This window comes from Vidua chalybeata, chromosome 2, assembly GCF_026979565.1.
Source record: "Vidua chalybeata isolate OUT-0048 chromosome 2, bVidCha1 merged haplotype, whole genome shotgun sequence".
Lineage (NCBI taxonomy): Eukaryota > Metazoa > Chordata > Aves > Passeriformes > Viduidae > Vidua > Vidua chalybeata.
In genome coordinates this window covers 2,893,930-2,899,929 of record NC_071531.1, presented here as the reverse complement: position 1 = coordinate 2,899,929, position 6,000 = coordinate 2,893,930, and the positions used below count along the sequence as shown (strand labels likewise).

Genomic DNA, 6,000 nt, shown 5'->3' with positions numbered 1-6,000 from the left:
CATTTCATCTTTTCAGCAGGTGGAGTGGTCTGGAAAGGATGATGCTGATGATGTCTGGAAAGGACTTCTGGGCTCTACTTTCCAGCCAGATTTTCTCAACAAAGAAGGTTGAAGTAAAGTATCTGTTGATGTCTGGAGGTGTGTGCACCTGCCCGTTTGCCTGGCAGCTGTTCCAACCAGGAATGTGGGATCTGTTGGCCAATTTCAGCCGAGCCTGAGAGTGGGAGAGCAATGCCAAAGGCTCCGTCAGTGAGGAGGGGGGTAAAGGTCTGGGAAGTGCCCCAAAGGGGATGGGGATTTGTTCGTGCTGTGAGATCAGCCCTAGTTATGCACCAGAGAGCTGCGGGACACAAACCCTGCTGTTCCCTGGATGCACCTCTGGTTCTCTTTGCTGTGGGGGCAGTGAGGCCCTGGCACAGGGTGCCCAGAGCAGCTGTGGCTGCCGCTGGAAGTGCCCAAAGCCAGGCTGGATGGAGCTCTGAGCAAACGGGGCTAGCGCAATGTGTCCCTGCCCACGGCCGGGGGGATGGCACTAACTGATATTTAAGGTCCCTTCCAACCCAACCCATCCCACGATTCCGCGATTCCTGCGCGGGGAGGGCGCCGCCGGGGTAGGCGGGACGCTCCCGAGGCAGCCGCATCCCGGCGGGAGGGACAGCGCGGGGTCCCCGCGCTCCGCCGCGCTCCGCACCCCCATCCAAACCCGCGGAGCGCCGCGCTCCCTTCCAGCGGGGGCGGCGCAGGCGGAGCGGGGCCGCCCCCGCGGAAGGAGCGCGCCGCCCCCGCCGCCCCGCGCCGCCCGCAGAGGGCGCTGCCGCCGCCCGCGCTGCGCTCCGCGCTCCGCTCCGCGCCCGCCGGGCCAGCGCAGCCCCCGGCGCAGCCCCCGCGCGTCCGCCCGCGGCCGCTCCGCGGGGCCGCGCCTCCCCCGCCCGCCTCGCCCGGACCCGCGCAGCGGCCGCGCACAGCCGCGCACAGCGGCCGCCCGCTCGCCCCCCGCTCCGGCGGAGCCCCGCGGCCGGCGGGTGCCGCTGCCCCCCGGGGGTGCGCGGCTGGCGGGAGGTGGGCGAGCGGGCGTGGGGAATGGAGACGCCCGACAGCATCCTCGGGGCCGTGTGACAGCGAGCGGCGCTCAGACGCGCGCACGGAGCCGGAGCCGGAGCCCCGCAGCCGGCGCAGCGCCGGGCAGAGCCGCCCTGCCCCGTCCCGTCCCGCGGGGAGCCGGCATGGAGTGACAGCAGCCGCCAGGTAAGCGGGGCTGCCCTACCCGAGGGGACGCTGCGCAGGCGATGGATCGGGGCTCGCGGGTTTGCTGCCTGTGCCCTCTCGGCTCGTTGCCGCCGCGTTTCTCCGTCTCCCCCCCCCCCCCGCCCCCCAAAAACGCCCTTCCTCGAGCCCCCCGAGCAGCCGCGGCGGCCGCGCCGAGGGATGCGGGGCGCGTTACTTATGTAACCCGGGGGCGAGCAGCCACGGCCGCTTCCCCTGGGCGAGGGGCGAAGCGGCAGCGGCGAAACCGCGGCCGCGGGGGGCACGGCGGGGCGGCCCCGAGGTCCCCGCTTCCAGCTGCCGTCGCGGGAGCCTCCCGCCTTCGATCCCCATCCCCACGCCCTCGGGCAAAAGCGCCGCCGCCGCCGCGACGGGGCCGGGGATGCGCCGGCCTCCCCCGGCTCCGGGGCTCGGCACCGGGCACCGCGGGCCGGGGCCACCGGGCACCGCGTCCCGCCCGGCCGCCCCCTCCCCAGCGGCGCTCCAGCGGCGGTGCCCGAGCCGGGAAGAACTTCAGAGCGGGGAGGAGGCGAGGAGCGGGGGGACCGTGCTGTTTTGGCTGCGCCCGTCTTACTTCTCCGCCGGGAGGGCAGCGCGGGGAGGATGCGCTGCGCGGAGCTGGGCTGGCTGCGGGCAGCCGGGGCGAGGCTGAGGGGAGCCGGGGTAGCCCTGGAGGCAGCCGGGGCCCGGCGGAGAGGAGCCCGAGCCGGGATGAGGGGGCTGGGCGGACAGGGAGGGGACAGCCTCCCCCGGGGGACACGGGTGGCGGAGGGGACGGGGGTGTTCACGGAGGGGTGCCCGTCTCCTCTTGTTCGGAGGGAGAGCGAGCTCGGTATCACCATGGCGACCTGAGGGAGGAAAGAGCTAAATAAATAAATAAGTAAGGGATAACTCCCCCCTTCTTCCACTCCCCCCGGCCCTCGCCGTCCCTTCCAGGCCAGGTCCGGTGCCAAAGGTGGGGAGAAAGATACCACGGACAAAACTTTCCTCTCGTGGTAAAAGCGGGCGGCGAAGGACCGGGGCACCGCGGTGGGGAAGGGACCGCGGTTTCGGGGAGCCGGGGACTCCCGGATGGCCGTGACCGGAGAGCATCTTCTCCGGGAAGCTGCCTCGGGGCTTGCTCCTCACGGCTGCTTAGGATGCTTAGGATGCTTTCCTTTCCCCCCCTGCTCCTCGAGCCCTCCGACAGCCCCGGGGCTCTGCCTTTGGCTGCCGGACCGGTCCGGCCCCGCTCCAGCACCGCGGACAGCGCGGGATGCGCGGGGACAGCGCGGCTCGGGGGTTTTGAAACGGGAATTCTGCGCTGGGAAATCGGGAGAAGCCCCCAGCCGTGTCCCTGCTGTTAGAATCCCCCCCTCCGCCCCGATCCACTCCCTGCTGGGCGCCAGGAGCCTGAGGAAGACTCACGCAGGGCCACTAAACTTTCCTGAGCCGAAGGAATGCAGGAGCTGGGAGCAAAGGCATTAAAAAACGACGTCTTTTCCACCAGCTCCAGCTCGAGGTTGTTTTTTTAGGGCTGTTTTGCAGCGGTTCTCTGTAAGGTGTTACAGGTACCTGCATCCCCCAGCAGGACCGTTCACACACACAACACCCGTGCAGAAATCGTGAGAAATGCCTGCCCGCGGCTGCTTTGCCTGCAGGAAACTCGTGGAGAAACAGCACTTGGAAGGAATTGCACTCCTAGCTCAGGGAGCCGTCCCACTGCTGAGGGGCACGATTGCACAGGTGGAGTTTGTGCTGGCCAGCCGTGGTCAGCTCATTGCAAAAACCCCTCCTGACAGAGCCCTCTGCTCCCCAGACAGCCGGTGACCATTTTAAATAAACAGAAAAAGCGAGGGGGAAAGAAGTGTTGGGTTAGTGATAATGCACCAACAGCCAGGATACATTTCTTGCTCGGATGGGTTGTAAATCATTGGCCCAGCTCACCTATACCTGTCTCATTCTAGCAGTTACATATGCAGTCATTACCTCAGACTAGGAAAAAATTAGTCTAGGAAAGCAAACAACATAATTAATACTATTCACTGGGGGAGATGGAGATGGATTAGTCACTTTTGGGCTGTTCACTGTGTCAGGATGTTCGTTTTTCATTAAGCAAACGAAATTTATTTGATCTTGCCTCGGTGCTGATAGGCAGTAAACTATAGGTACATGGAGAGTTATTGGTTTGGAATCCAGATCCCTGGCCTCTCTGGGCTGTGCTTTAACTATCAGCAATCTATCAAATCACACCAGGACTGGTTTCCTGCTCTGCCTGCCTTCCTTCTTGCTTATAAATTCTCTGTTTCAAAGAATTCTGGAAGAGACAAACACATATGTGAGTCCTAGTCAAGTGTGAGAGTTAATTGGGGTTTTTATTTATTCCTGAGATGCCCAGGGTGGGCATTCCTGGGTGGGGCTCTAGTGGAAGGTGTCCCTGATGATCCTAAAGGTCCCTTTTAACCCAAATCAGCCTGTGATTCCCTGCAGAGACTCCTTGCTGAGAATAACAAATCCTCTTTCTTATAAATCCACATTTTGCCCTAACTCCACTTCTGGAGTGAACTAATGAGTTAAGCCTTTATGGAAATGGAGACCTGGATATTTGAATGCTGTGCCTCCCATTTCCAAGCCTATCTCCCAGGGAATATGGGGATAAAGGCCTGAGCTGTAACTACAAGCTGGGGAACTCATTACTTTCCTGTGGGAAAATGAGAAGTAACAGAAGCCAACTCTTCTTGAGGGCAGTTACCAAAGCATTTGCAATACTTGAAGTTATTGATTTCCTTACATAAGGCAGGGCTCCTGCAGCATCACAACAGTGCTGGCAGATCATTACCAAATGATTTTGCCTCATAAGCAAATAAGGAAAGAATTAATGATAGCAACACCAACCCAAAGCCCCACAACCACAGCCTCAATTAGTAAAAGGCTCAATTCTTTGTGGGATTTCTGCCAGTGCATTTGCACCACATTCCGTTTGAGCTTCCCAAGATTCTTAATTTCACTGCAGAAAAGACTTGTTTTTCACAAGCATGTGTTTGGAGCCTTGTTTTGTAGTCATTTTTGTTGAAACGTGGTACTTTGGAAGGAAAATAAGATCTCTCCTTCAAACTATGTAAGAGAAATAGAATTTCATTTACATTTTCATGAAATCCCCATCACAAGGCATATATTCAAATATTTCACAATAGGTTTAGGTATAAACTTTATGTTCTTTCTTTCACCTCTCAGGAACTCTGGACACTGTTGGTGTAGGATTACTGTGTTTGTCATGATCTTCTCATGGTATTTTTACATATAAAACCAGTTTTATTCAGGATTTGTCTATATCCTTCTATGAAAGCAAGAAGTAAAATAATTCATATTAATGCTCTCCCAAATAAATTAATTTATGTCTTAAGCAGCAGTGCTTGATGCACTGTAAAGATCCCATTTCTATCGTATAATTTCTTTGATTTTCATTGCTGTTTAAAGCTTTGCACCTCTGTTCAGTGCTTCCATCACCTTCTTGCTCCAGGATGTTACTTTTTATGTGGGACAATGAAGCCCTGGCAGTTTTAAAAAAGATATAAGGTTTAGGTTCATGTTTTATATTTATGTGAATGTACAATTTTTACTGGGGGAGGCAATTTGATATTAGAAAACAATAGTCCCAATATATTAAGTATTAATATTTATGTATTGATTGTGCAGAATGTGATGTTTCTGAACAAACCCCTGATTTACCAAACACCAAAACCAAGGGAAAAGTTTTAATCTCATTCCCTCTTGACTTTCTGGAAGATTTTTTTGGCTTTCAGTTGCTTGGCTTTTGGAGGTTTTCTCCAGATCCTTTTCTGGAATGCTGCTGATGTTGAAAATACAATTTTTATGTTTTATTAATAGCTGGAATGGAAGTATTGAACAATTGGAGGTTATTGAATCCAGTTTTTCCACACAGCACTGCAATTTTTAATGATGCCCAAGGACTCCTGACAGAGCCTCATGACTATGTCGTGGAGTCTCTGCCAAAAGGGCATCCCAAACCAGCCCATCCCAACCCCACACTCTGCAGGACATCCATGGGATCAGTCCTGTCCATGCAGGTTCTGGAGGAGAAAAACCTCTGTGACCAAAATTCTTGTGAAGAGACTGGAATTTTTCTGTCCTTAGCAAGGCAGGTATGGATCCTGTCCACCAGGAGGCTCAGAGCACCTTTAACTCCTCCTTGAACTCATCTCCTCCTCCTCATTTAACTCCTCACCCATGATCTGCCTCGCAGAATATCACCCAGGGCCAGGGGAATTTGGCAGCTGAGGAAACACACCTTGCTTCCATTTGGAAAGCTCATTAAAGTGGATTTTTTGCAGTCTATTCACGAGCTCCTGCATATGGCCAGCAGAACATCATGTCCTCAGCCACAGGACAAAAAAAAAAAAAAAAAAAAAAACAAACAAACAAAACAAAACAAAACAAAACAAAACAAAACAAAGCAGGGAGATTTTCAAGTTCTTCAAAAACAGGCAATTTCTACCCTCAGAGTCTCACAATGCCCAGCAAAATTGAAGAATTATGGGGTCAAAGAATGGTTTGGATTGGAAAGGACCTTAAAAACCATCTTGTTCCAGCCCCCTGGACCTTCCCCTAGAGCCCCATCCAGCCTGGCCTTGAACACCCATTGAAAATCTTCATGAGTGCAAGGGCTCTCCACAGCCCTGACTGCAGAAACCCAAATTTATGCCAGAGGTTGCACAAGAAGCTTTAACATAAGTGCCA

The 6,000-nt window shown here is 55.4% G+C and overlaps 1 protein-coding gene across 2 annotated transcripts in view; it reads left to right on the top strand.

The window, feature by feature from the left end:
• The first annotated feature begins 981 nt into the window (after positions 1-981).
• The window catches only part of KCNJ6 (potassium inwardly rectifying channel subfamily J member 6), a 164,380-nt gene continuing 159,361 nt past the window's right edge, over positions 982-6,000 (top strand). For both annotated transcript variants that reach the window (XR_008429222.1, XM_053934604.1), the window contains exon 1: positions 982-1,245. The gene's annotated coding sequence lies outside the window, so the exon portion shown is untranslated. The remainder of the gene's footprint in view (positions 1,246-6,000) is intronic.